This window comes from Neomonachus schauinslandi, chromosome 11, assembly GCF_002201575.2.
Source record: "Neomonachus schauinslandi chromosome 11, ASM220157v2, whole genome shotgun sequence".
Classification (NCBI taxonomy): Eukaryota; Metazoa; Chordata; class Mammalia; order Carnivora; family Phocidae; genus Neomonachus; species Neomonachus schauinslandi.
In genome coordinates this window covers 90,556,055-90,570,184 of record NC_058413.1, presented here as the reverse complement: position 1 = coordinate 90,570,184, position 14,130 = coordinate 90,556,055, and positions in this window count along the sequence as shown.

The window sequence follows — 14,130 nt, the reverse complement described above, 5'->3', positions numbered from 1 at the left end:
CCAGGGACAGACCTCCAATAAGCTCTGAAAAGGGAAGCAGAGGAGCTTTTAAAAAGCTGGGGAAAGAGAGACTCCAGAGAACTGCTGAAGAAATGGAAAATCCCTGTTCCACCCCCAGGAAGAAGATTGGAAAATGGCTCAAATTCTATTATTTTCCTACCAAGGAAAATAAGGATTTTGCTTGGGATTCTCTCTCCCATCACAGAATCACGTAGATGCTGGGGACCTCTTTCCAGGAACCACTCTGTTCATTCCCCTGCCTCCAGCCAATTTTCTAGAACATGTCAGAGCACAGATGAAGGTAATACTCTAACAGCCAGCATTCTGGGGTTCTATTAGCAGCTTCACAGCCTACTTATCTCCTCTTGTCTCGAGGATGTGATGAGGAGAAACACCCTAGCTCCACCTGACCCCTCACTATTATGTCCACACATTTTCAAGAGCACTGTCAATGGAATGTATACTTACTAGCTGTGAGATCTTGGGATGGGCTTACAATCTCCTTAAGCCTCCAATTTCACATATTCTTTGTAGGGTACGTAGCTTCATTGTAGGAATTGTTGAGAAGATTGATGACAATTTAGTACAGTGGAGTGCCTTGGAAATCCTTTGTTAGAGAGATAACATTTTAAACTTAAAAAAACCTGCCTCTTCTCTTTCATTCCTGTAGCAATCTTTATATCTTGATGAGACCAAAGATTACAGCTCCCCTCTTGGTTGTCTCTAAGCCTGGTCTTAGTCTTGTAAATGTGGTAGCTACCTCTCGAAATAGTCTTGTTACATACTGGAGAAAGCCTGAGTAGGCCAGGTTTCTAGAACTAAAGACTCATTGCATAACTCATCTGAGCCAAAGGATGGGGAGTTGAGGAGAGAAGCATTGGTTTTGAACTTCATGAAGGATCTCCAAAAAATACTCTGAAATACGTAAAGACACTTTTTTTTTTCATTTTGCATTTCTGTGTCTATGACTTTTCCCTAGACTTTTGCCTCTGGTAAAAGTCAGCGTGGTTTCAGCAGACATACAATGAAAAAGAAAAAGTCAAGATTTAGCTTCTGACATCTAAAATACTATTTTAGAATCAGTAGCAAGACAAAAGGCTTATGAGCCAGTCTTTGTAAAGGACAAAAGGATATTTTAATTTCCTTTAACTATGACTTCCACCTATCACGGAGTGACCTTTGGATGGACTCACAGAGTTCTTCTGCTGTATAGTATAGATAAACGGCCTCTTTTGTCTGTGAGGGCTAGGCCTTGAGGCTTATTGTCCAAGGGTAAAAGGAGGATATGATGTTCAGGAAATAGAAAGTCTGGAGTCTGCCTTTTTTAGCCTGAAGGATGATGGAAAGAAAAATGTGATAGCGGGAGACCTAAGTGGAATCTAACTTCTCAACATCCTCCCTTCCCCTGCCCTAGGGGTGGACCTTAGGCTCCTTACACCCATGCAGAATATGCAAGCGCCCCAAAGTGTTCACAGGCTCCCTTGAGGGGACTCGGAAGTGCCCAGAAGACAAAGAACTGGCAACAGCTGGGGACCGCCAACTACTGTTGGCGGGGGGGGGGGGGGGGGGGGGGGGGGTGGTCAGCGTGTAGCTCAGCAGGGAGCAGGGAGAACAGCACATAGGTCCACAGACACCAGCTCCCGGCTTGTCACAAGGTCACCGAAGCCACACCTTGTATACTCACCCCAACTCTCCTTAGAGAGGAGCTGGGTCGGGGGAGGAAACTAAACAAATTGAATGAGCAGTTGCGTGAGTTGTCCCAGCAGTGACTGAGCCTCCTCAAAAGAATGTCGAAATAGACGGGTCAAGAATGAGTTTACCAGGATGGATTAATATTTAGCTTGGGAGCTGCGAGGGGACACAGGTGACAGATCACAGCAGCCAGCCACAAAGGCACGAAGCAACGAGCAATCTTGCCATCTTGCTTCAGGCCCTTCCAAGATGAGTAGACCTAAAGAAGCTTATGTCATCGGCCTATGTGCCTTTCTCTCTTAAACCAGCGAGCGCTCTGATTGAAGGACTGTCTTACTGGTCTCTGTAGTCCTACTGCCTAACACAGGGCCGGGCACATAGTAGGTTCTCAGCAAAGAGTTGCTGAATATTGCAGGGATGAGAACTTGCCGGGGGGGGGGGGGGGGGGGGCGCTCCTTAAGCACTGGAGACAGTATAGGATGGCTGTGAAGGGGAGCTGGGACAGAGGCGTGAGGGCAGGGAGGGCACCAAATGACTGCAGATGACAGATCAGTTTGGGAACACAGATGAGGCACCTCTTTGTGAATTCCCAGAAATAACTGGGATTCACTTTGGGGGGCGGCCCTCATCCGATAAGCAACTGGGTTACAGACACATAAGGTAAGAATCTAGCCAACTCGATTCTCACACATAACATAACGTGTATCTCACCTGTCCTCACTTGCCTTGTTTTATCCTTCCATATGTCTTGTGGGTGTGTCTGCCTCATCTAATTGTTGAGGATAGGCTGTTCTCTGATTTTATAGGGATATCCTGATTCTAAATATTACATTTCTTCAACTTCAAAAATCTATTTATACATGTCAGTCTGCATGTACCACTTTGGGGCACATGCAGGAACACATCAGAAAGTGTTCCTGAGGCCATTTCCTCATTAGCCCGGGAGATTCTCCAGTGCAGGGACTATAACTCTTCATTCTTACAAGTCTCCTCGTGGGGCCCATTTCTGAGTGAGGCTTAATGCAGCTGCTGAAGCAGATGATGTCGACAGACTACTTGACTGACGGCAGTAACGCCCTTGCTTAGCCAAGACCCGGGCCCCTTTCTCCTCTGAGCACTTCACAGGTGCATTTCCAAAGGCATTGTCCTCTTCTGCGCAGCATGGCCCAGTCCTCTTGACTCTGCTGCACACAGTTGCTTCCGGCCACTCTTCCTTGGCACCCCCGCTGGGGCTCTGGGATCCCGACCCCTCACCCTTGCACCCATGGTGGCCCTAGCCGCCTGTACTCAGACCTCTGCGCTGAGCACCCAGATGGTGCCCCTGAGGCTCAGAAAGGAGCCCCCAAGACACACACACACACACACACACACACACACACACACACACACACCCCTGTCAACTTAAACTCACAAGTGTTCCATCCCCAGGACAGGAGGCTGTTCCTTAGTGATTTTGAATAAGTCACCATTCTACATAGACCTTTATGGGAAATGCTGGTGGGCGGGGGAAGCTGGCTGGAGAATCATAAAAATGGGCTCTGTCTTCAAAGAATTGAAGGTCTAGCAGGAATGGCAGAACAGTAGATTCACTCCGCAGCAAGAGACATGTGAGATTACCTTGTCCCACTTCTTTATTTCTTAGATGAGGGAATTGAGGGACAGAGAAGTTAAGTAACTTGCCCAGAGTTAAACTGTTATGTAATGATCAACCCAGGACTCCTGAAGTTACTTCATTATAGAGGCAAGAAGAGGTAAAATACACACACACACAAATTGGTAGATAAGTACCAATTTTAATAACTCGACCATTAGATTTAAGAACATCTCCACCCACCTGGCCTGTTTGTCTCCAGGCTCTAGGAAGAATGCACTGGCATTCAGGATACCACTGGAGAGGTTCTGGCCTTATCGACCATAATATCAGTGGTAATTTTTATATTTAGCACTCTTCTCTCTTTCTCTCTATTCACTCACTGATATTGAGTCATATCTGTTCTTCCATTCGATTGTAAATCATCCCTGGACGCAGAATGAAAAAAAGTCCTCCAACAAATGGCACCAAGATTCCTTTTAGAGAGGGAATTGTCTTTAGCCAGAAAAAGATTTAAATACATCACAGGGAGCGGGAGGTAAGGTCTTAAGCATCAAAGGTGGAGGAACAAAAAGGTAAACTGCTGTGCTTTAGAAATAGAAAGGAATTTGGGGAGGGGGACAAGCAGAGAGGACAGAAGTTAGGAAGGAGAGAGAATGAGAGAGCCACATGATGGGGGAGCTGAAGACATGCAAAGAACAGTGTGAACAAGTTGTGCTGTGAAACCCTTCCTTCTCTGTCTTCTTCAAAACTTCCAGAAAAGTTTAATACACCTAATGCAGAATGAATGTATTCCATCTGACTGATGGAATATGATGGAATATGGCAAAGGTAGTGGGATAGCCACTCCCTTGATTCGGTTTTGTCGTGGAAGACTTGGCTCAGCAGACCAGAGAGAGATTGTTGTCCTACTGGCTTTGAAGGTGTAAAGTGTGGGGTGGGCCAGGGCCACGTGGAAAGGAACTGCCAGTGGCCTCTTGGAGCCAAGGGTAACCATCTGCCAACAGCCAGCAAGAAACTAGGGACCTCAGTCCTGCAATTACAAGGAACTGAATTCTCCCAACAAGCAGGGAGCCTGGAAGGGGACCCCCGACCTTTAGAGAGGAATGCCGAGCAGCCGACACCTTAACTGAAGTCTGGTGAGACCTTGAGCAGAAGAGCCAACGAAGCCATGCCTGCGCTCCTGACCCAGAGAAACTGTACAGTAACAGTTGTATATTGTTTTAAGCTGCTAAATTTGTGGCAACTTGCTATGCAGCATAGAGAACTAATATAGGTGTGTGTGTGTGTGTGTGTGTGTGTGTGTGTGTAAGATACTCCTCACTTTGCCAGGCATTTTATATCTATTTGTTCATTTAATTCTCCCAAGAGCCCTTTTAGGCAGACATTATAACCCCACTTTACAAACAAGAAAATTTCAAATTCCAAGAAGTTAACTATGCGCTAAGGTCCTGTAGATACTCAGTGGCAGAACTTGGATTAGAAATGTGGGCTGATGGGGCACCTGGGTGGCTCAGTCGTTAAGCGTCTGCCTTCGACTCAGGTCATGATCCCAGGGTCCTGGGATCGAGCCCCGCATCAGGCTCCTTGCTCCGCAGGGAGCCTGCTTCTCCTTCCCCCAACCCCCCTGCTTGTGTTCCCTCTCTCACTGTGTCTCTCTCTGTCAAATAAATAAATAAAGAAAATCTTAAAAAAAAAAAAAAAGGAAATGCAGGCTGATGACCAACAAAGCTTGGGCTTCTGACCACCTCCCTAGCTCCGCAACAGAATCCACTTCCCACTTGCAAGTCTTGGTCCTGGTCTAGTCTTTTACCGTACCCAGCAACAGCTCTCTGACTAAGCTCCAGAAAGTAAGGTGGCCCTCTCTGCCCACCCCTGGTGCCCCCAATTATTGCTGAAGCTGTTTTTGGTTCTTGGTTCCATAAACCTATACGTGAATGGTGCCAGAGTTGTCCCTGTCATAAATTCAATTTGCCAGGATGGAGAGAGAGGGCGGAATCAGGATGCCAACATCAGCCAGAGAACTTGTAGAGCAGCGCATTGCCTGGGAAACAAGGAATTTGTGTGAGGCTTTGTGCTGAGAGGAGGCAGGGCCTCGCTGCTCCAGCAAGCACTGAACAAGAGACAGATTAGCTAGCTCTCTTCAGAACAAAACAAGCTTTTTTTTTTTTTTTTTTTTTTGGACCTGGACAGCCAGGAATGGCCCTCCCAAAGGACATTTCGTCTTTCCTTTTCCTTTTTAAAGTTCTCCTAGGTAGCCTTACTCTGGGTCCTTTCTGAGAAACATCAAATAGAAAGTGGAGATGGGGTCAAAAGGCTCCTTCCGCCCTATCCAGGGCCTTCGTCCTGAACCATTGGTTTTGCTGCCTGCAGATCTCTGTAAATGTGAGGAGTCTCTCAGAGGAAAAGCCTTCTGCAGACAGATGGTATCTCAAAAAAGTGGGGGGGGGGGGTGTTGGGAGAAGTATGTGATCTTGGGACGGCAAGGGGTCCTGGGTGAATTTCAGTAAGGTGGAGAGGAGGTACTCCCATATCTGAGCTGGCCAACTGAAAAACATCAAAGCCTTTTATGCTGAGAGTAAATATTTGACTTCTGAATAGAATTCCCACCCCCTCAGAAACTGGGAGGAACTCAGGCTTGTGTCCATGGTTGCTGAACGCGCCCTATTCAGCAACTCTCCAGAGGAACAAAGAGGGGAAATTAATGGGCATTAAAGTGTTGGAAAGATCGTGCTTTTGATGACCTATTTAAGATGCAGTGAGGACATTCTAGAGAACTTCTCTGGAGTTCTTTCTTGTAAAACTTCAGTACTCAAATAAAAACAGGTTGAAAAATCCTGGGGAAGCCACAGTTACCCCCAACTCATGAAAGGCTTCATTGTTTCCCTTCTTCTAGATCCTCAAATGGTGTCTTCCCACCAACCATGTCCTGCGGAAGGATTTGCTGCCACACTCCCTCTGTCTCCCTCTCCTCTTCCCCCACTCCTCCCAGTGAGGGAGGCCCAGAAATGGAAATCAGCTAGCCAGCATCTAATAATTCCTTACTGTGTGAAGAGCACACAATGTTCCAGAGGTTAACAAGAGGAGTGGGATGTGGGAAAGGGGAACGGTGGCGCATTCCATAGGAATGGAAGGCACGGTTCCTGTCCAGGTGCTTAAATATAGTTGGGAGCGGTATATTTCAATCTGTAAGCAGGTACGATTGCCAATACATTCGCATTGCCGCTTACACATTGCCTTCGCCTGGGTGGCTCAGTTGGCTAAGCGACTGCCTTCCGCTCAGGTCATGATCCTGGAGTCCCAGGATCGGCTCCCGCATCGGGCTCCCTGCTCGGCAAGGAGTCTGCTTCTCCCTCTGACCCTCCCCCCTCTCATGCTCTCTCTCTCTCATTCTCTCTCAAATAAATAAATAAAATCTTTAAAAAAAATAAAAATAAATTATTATTTCATTTAATCTTCTATCAATTCTATGTGCAGGAATTTTTTCCCCCAAAGAAAATCGTGAAACTCAGAGAGGCTAAGTAGCCTGTTCAAAGTCCAGACTCAGCCTGTGCTTCTTGATCTAGTGTTTATATACGACTCCAGAAAGAGATTGCCAGTCAGACCCAGATGTAAAAATTCAGTAGAATACAGCAAGGCTCTGAAACAAGGGATAAGGCAGACAAGAGGACCTAAAAAACAAAGCCTAATCAGCAAGAGAACGATTGGGTCCCCAGTAATGAGTCCAGGGACACTAAGAAGATGGATTTGTGATACACAAGACTCAACAGGGGGAGAAACAAAGTTTCTGTTGTTGTTGTTGTTGTTTTAAAGATGTTATTTATTTATTTGACAGAGAGAGACACAGCAGGAGAGGGAACACAAGCAGGGGGAGTGGGAGAGGGAGAAGCAGGCTTCCCGCCGAGCAGGGAGCCCGATGCTCAATCCCAGGACCCTGGGATCATGACCTGAGCCGAAGGCAGACACTTAACAACTGAGCCATGCAGGCACCCCCAAAGTTTTTTTTAAAGATTTTGAGAGAGGGAGAGAGCATAAGGGGGAGAGGGGCAGAGGGGCAGAGGGAAAGGGAAAAGCAGGCTCTCCGCTGAACAGGGAGCCCGATGATGCAGGGCTCGATCCCAGGACCCAGATATCATGACCTGAGCCGAAGTCAGATGCTTAACTGACTGAGCCACGCAGGTGCCCCAGGAACACGGTTTCTTAAAAGAAGGCCCCGTATAGGGAAGGAGGCCTTGAAGACAGGCCAAAGCTTTCAGCCCTTGTCTCAGTACTTCTAGGGTCTAGCTTTGTCTAATTTAGAGATCTTTGCCAGAGTTAGTCCTCCAGGATTCTGCATCTGGTTTGCTGCGCAACAAACTAAGGAGTGGGATTTGTCAAGACTTTTTTTTTTTAATATTTTATTTACTTATTTGACAGAGAGAGCGAGCACGAGTGGTGTGGGTGAGCGGGGGAGGTCAGAGGGAGAGGGAGAAAGAGATCCTCCGCTGAGCAGGGAGCCCGACCATGCCAGGCTCCATCCCAGGACCCTGAGATCATGACCTGAGCCGAAGGCAGATGCTTAACCCACTGAGCCACCCAGGTGCCCCCGTCGAGACTTTTTGTTGTGATAGAAGTTCAATGTGAACGATTTGAAACAAAAAGGGAGAAATTTTTTGTATCGTGTCAAAATTTTGAAGGGAGCTTGGATAATTGGAATTAAGATATTTAAAAGCCATATTGGTTATTACTCATCTCTTGCTTAGCTTTTGGTGTCAGCTGCATTTTCTTAAACCTTCTTATACTTTTTGTTGGGAGTTATGGTTGTCAGATGCTATAGATTATCAATGCTGTCCAATATAACTTCCTGTGATGATGGAAATGTTCTATATCTGCATTGCCAAGTATGGTAGCTCTTAGTCACACGTGGCTAGTGAGTACTTTAAATGTGGCTAGTAGGACTGAGGATATGAATTATAAATTTTATCTAATTTTAAATCATTTAAAATTAAATAGCCACATGTAGCTACTGGTTAACATACGGGACAGTGCTTCTTGTCATCCAGAGAGGAGACTTTTGATGAAGCTAGTTAAAAAAAAAATCTTGGTGAAGGACTGTGGTTGGCCTAGCACGTGTGACATGCACAGCTCTGGATCAATCATTATAACTGGAATAGAATGCCATTCCAGGCTGGCCCATGTGCCTAACCTCATAGTCATAGGTGGGTCAGTCTATTCCCCACCCCTGCCCCCCCCCAAAATAGGAGAAGGGACTCTGGGCGGAAAAGTCAAAATCTTCTAAAGGTAGAAGAGATGATTTCTATCCTGATTCCTTAAAAAAAAATAGCAAGCATTTATTGAAAACCTATTACATATCACACATTTCATATATATTACCCTAATTCTCACAGAAAAGTCCTGAAAGGTCAATTATTGGTCCTATGTTACAGATGAAGAAACAAAGACTCAGACTGTGTGACTTGACCACAGACAGTAAATTGCAGAGCTAGGATATAAATCCAAGTTTGTTTCCAAAGCTCTGTTCTCTGCACCGTTAATATGCTGTCCCTAGAAGTTTGGGATGTAGAAAATGTTACTATTAATAGCAGATTATTATAACAATCAAAGCACAAATTATTGGCTTGGTTTTCTCCAAATAGTTACCTTGAGTGCCTTGCTACCTATTCTATAAAACATTTTTTTCAATTCTTCTTCTGACATTGCTTTAAAAACCTGCACCATATTTTTAAAGTATCTTTAATGATTGCAACTTTTGCATTTTAGGAGTACATTTTCAAAAACAGTCAAAAGTATGGTGAATCATATAGATAATAACTATAGATAGATAAAATCATTTTGACCAAACTTGCTTTATATTAAGGCAAAGTCAAGCTTCTTTGGCTTCACAGTGGAGATATCCCAGTGAAGTTACCATCAAAGGAGAGGCATATTGCACGAATCTGGAGGAGGAGAGCTCAAGCACTGGGGCAGCTTCCAAAATCAATTTTTGTAGGTAACTCTGGATCTTCCTGCTTCTCTGCTCCATTCTCCTCTCTTGACCAATTGACTTTCTCTATTTTGTGCATCTCAGGGCTCTTTACGTTATAAACAGTATAAAACTTAATGCAAGTTAGCATCAACAATAAAGAGCTTCTTTCGCTCTCCTATTTACATAGTCTGGAGGCAGGGTAGCCTTGAGAGTTAGCTTAATCCAGAGGCTCAAAAATGTCAATAGGGAATAAGAAGGACTTTAGCTTGTGGTTGGACCATCTCCTTGAAATACTGCAGGTGTCTTTGATGGAAAGGAAGAGAATAATGATCAGGACTCTGTGGGTTTTCACGTTAGGTCTTACATGGCCTGAGCATTGCCGGTGCTTTGGTCCCTGAGATCTCACAACCTTCCAAGGGTGTGGTAGTTAGGTTCTCCAGGAAGCAGATTCTGCAACAGGATTTCATGTTGATCAAGGAGTGTGTTTGAGACTGACACCTGCGGAAAGGAGGAGGAAGCAGGAGTAGGCAGAGGAAGAAGCTGAGCTGTGATGCAGGCCAGACGGCTTCAGCTGACCCCACAGGCAGCTCTGAAGCTGAAATGATGACCCATTAGTTGTTCCAAGTTAGGCAGAAACCACTGGGCCTTTACATCTCCATATCCATCAGTCACTGGATGTGGATGCTCCTTAAAGGGAAGGGAAGGCAGCAGTCTGAAGCCGAGGCAGTCCCCGAAGAAGCTGACAGCTAGAAAAACAACAGCACTCACAAAAGCTGAGCCAATGCGTCCTTCCTTGAAGCGGGATCTGGGAAGTGCCTCTCTGTGTCCATCTTGGGAGAGTATTTGGGAATGTGGAAAGACGCTGAGACTCCTATGCTGATTTTTTTTTTTTTATCACTCACCAAGAGAAAGGAGAAAGACTTCTGCATTCTCTAATCCAAAATTAGAGACTCTTTTGCAAAGTCAGGATAACAGATGCTATTGAGACAACTAAGTGATCTGTTACTGGTGTCATTTTTTATGAAATTCTGCTGTGAAAACCTGGTCTGCATTGGCAACCAGAAGGACCCTCACCAATGATTCCAGTTAGGAAGGTTATTTGGAGAGGTGGCTAAGGAAGAAGAAGATCAAAGGACAGTGCTATGCTCTACTTTCAGGAAATAACCCAGAACATTGGTTAGTCCTGGGAAATCCAACTCAAGTTTGGGGAAGAGAGTGAAAATAGATGTGACTCAGCTGCCTGGGGTTGAGTTCCCAACATCCAGATCCCATGAGAGCGGAATAGGCAGGTTTCCCACCTCTAGAGAAGTTTTCCTTGGGGTCAGCCCTTTGGAATAATTGGTGACCAAGTCATCTGATCTGTTACCAGTGTGGGTCTGTCAGCCACAAATAGAATAATGGCAACCAAAGAGCAAATTGCCCCCACTGCTCATCAAACAATCAGTTCTGTGTGGAGTGGACTGCTGCCAAGGACCCAATGACTCAGGGCTTTGTGCAGAGATGGCCAGGGATCCCCCAGCCATACAATCCAGCTCTGGTGAGGAGTTCTGTGGTACAGGACTTCAAGACTCTGGTGCCAGAAACACGCATTCTTTTAAGTTTCTAAAGAAAACAGGCAATCTTTTTTTTGTTTTAAATTTTTTATTGTTATGTTAATCACCATACATTACATCATTAGTTTTAGATGTGGTGTTCCATGATTCATTGTTTGTGCGTAACACCCAGTGCTCCATGCAGAACGTGCCCTCTTTAATACCCATCACCAGGCTAACCCATCCTCCCACCGCCCTCCCCTCTAGAACCCTCAGTTTGTTTTTCAGAGTCCATCGTCTCTCATGGTTCATCTCCCCCTCCGATTCCCCCCCTTCATTCTTCCCCTCCTGCTTTTTTTTTTCTTAACATATATTGCATTATTTGTTTCAGAGGTACAGATCTGAGATTCAACAGTCTTGCACAATTCACAGCGCTTACCAGAGCACATACCCTCCCCAGTGTCTATCACCTAGTCACCCCGTCCCTCCCACCCCACCCCCCACTCCAGCAACCCTCAGTTTGTTTCCTGAGATTAAGAATTCCTCATATCAGTGAGGTCATATGGTACATGTCTTTCTCTGTTTGACTTATTTCGCTCAGCATAATACCCTCCAGTTCCATCCACTTCATTGCAAATGGCAAGATCTCATTCCTTTTGATGGCTGCATAATATTCCATTGTATATATATATACCACATCTTCTTTATCCATTCATCTGTCGATGGACATCTTGGCTCTTTGCACAGTTTGGCTATTGTGGACATTGCTGCTATAAACATCGGGGTGCATGTACCCCTTCGGATCCCTACATTTGTATCTTTGGGGTAAATACCCAGTAGTGCAATTGCTGGATCATATGGAAGCTCTATTTTCAACTTTTTGAGGCACCTCCATACTGTTTTCCAGAGTGGCTGCACCAGCTTGCATTCCCACCAACAGTGTAGGAGGGTTCCCCTTTCTCCGCATCCCCGCCAACATCTGTCATAAGAAAATAGACAATCTTGAGCAAACCGTTCCCTGCTGAGAAACTAACTCTGGCCATTTAGAAGATAAACCATGTGAAAAGGTCAGAAAATGGGAGCGTCCTGGATATAACAAGAGTATAGATTCATATGAAACTACTGGCACAGCTGCTAGTGAGATGCATAGACCTTGAGCTAGAGGTTTAGAGAAAGCAAGGAGCTACCTAATCACATTTCTCCCCAGTGTTGAGGGCTCTGTGTGTGTGTGTGTGTGTGTTTGGAGGTATGCAAATCAATCTCCCTCTGGCTCTCTCAGAGGGCGGCTGTTTTCTGTTCCCTAGCCCTCTGGGTGGAGGCGGGATGGGTTACCTTCTTTCTCACTGCTATTTATAAACCTTTCTCTCTCCTTTTTCTTGGCTTCACTCCTCTCTTTGAATCTGATGTTGTTAGACCATCCCACTCACTGCTTTCCAAGTTATTCTCCTCTACCAACCTCCAGGTCTTTTCTTGAAATTCCTTGAAGACTATTGTTCCTGGTTCTCACCAACACTATTCTGGTCATATATTTTGGTGATTTTGATAACCTTGGGAACAGTCCATCCAGTGCTTTGGCCCCTCATTTCTATGACCTCTTTTTCTCCAGGGATTTTAATTTACTTCAGCATTCCCTCCCTTGGTCCTACCATGGACTTTGACAGTACCAATATCTGCAGCCCCTCCATATCCTCAGTTTCAAGCATCCCACTCTTGGATCCCCACCTCTTATCTTTTCAGGGCATTCTTTCCAGCATCTTGCTTTAACAAACTTTAGATCTCCACTGGAACCTTCAATCTCTTTATTGTACTAACTTTACAATGTCCCTTACATCCCACTTGTCCTCGCTTTCCTTATTATCTATTTTAAGTTTCATGGTCAGTCATTTAATTACTCCCTTGCACTAATCTCTCTTCAACTCCCTAAATCTTCATTTCTTGCTTGAGAGTAATATTTTGGTAAAGACTCAACCCTGATTAAAATAAATTTTTCCACCTACTTTATGCCTATAACCATACAACTGAAGAAAAATGCTCAACCATGCTGACTAGTCTCACTTGAAATGCAGAATCATGAATCTCACATGGGTCCTTAAGGCCATCCGGCAATTGCACAGGTCTCTGGTTCTACTCTTCTGGACAAATATTTTGTACCTTATCTTCCTTCCTCAGACCTCCAACGTCTCTTCCTCTATATTATTGATTCCTATTTGTATTAGTTATCACTTTCCGTGTAATGAATTACCCCCGAATTTAACAAAACGTAATCTGTCTCAAACCGAATTCCCGATCTTCCTCCCAAACCTATTCTGTCTGCCATTTCCCCCATCTTAGTAAATGGTAATGGCAACTCCATCCTCTTAATTGCTCAGGACAAAATCACTAGAATTTTTCTTGACTCCTCTCTCTCTCCACACACATACACACACACACACACTCTATATCCCACTTTCAACAGGTCCCAAAAGTCCTGCCTCCCAAATATATCCAGAATCCCAACTACTTCTCACCATCTTTACCACTACTTCTCTGATCTAAGAGATTGTCATCTCCTATTCGGATTATTGGAATAGCCTCTTAATTGGCCTACTACTTATACTCCTGGCTCATTCAGTCTATTCTCAATACAGCATCTACAGTGATTTTTTAAAAATTTAAGTCACATTATGGCCTTCCTTTGCTCAAAACATGGGTGATTCCCCATCTCAATGCCTTTCCATGGCTTACAATGCTTTATATGACTGCCTACCCCCTAACTTTTGACTCCTACCCCCAACACTCTCCCCCTCTCACTCTGTACCAGTCACACCAGCCTCCTTGCTGTTTCTCAGCTACTTTGGAGTGATTGTACTTGTTGTCCCCTCTACCTGAACACTTAACTCTCCTTTGAAGATTATGGTAGCTAGTTCCATTAGATTGCGGGAGTTTGCATTGGAGCCTTTGCTCAAAAGTACCTCAGTGGGGGCGCCTGGGTGGCTCTGTTGGTTAAGTGTCTCACTTCAGCTCAGGTCATGATCTCAGGGTCCTGGGATGGCGCCCTCTTCTCCTCCCCTCTGTCTGTGTTCTTTCTCTCAAATAAATAAATATTTTAAAAAAGCACTTCAGTGAAGTCTTCTCTAGTCATCCTATCTAAAAATTCATTTCCTCTCCCTGCAACACTCTTTATCGTCTCTGCTTACGCTACAGTATTCATGAGCATCAGACACTTACTCACTCCTGTGTTTGGTTACTTATTACAAATTCCACGAACAAGGGGTCTTTGTTTTGTTCACTGCTATGTATTTCCAGTGCCCAGAACAGTAAGGGTGCATAAAAAGCTCTCAATTATATGTTAAATGAATGAACGAATGGGT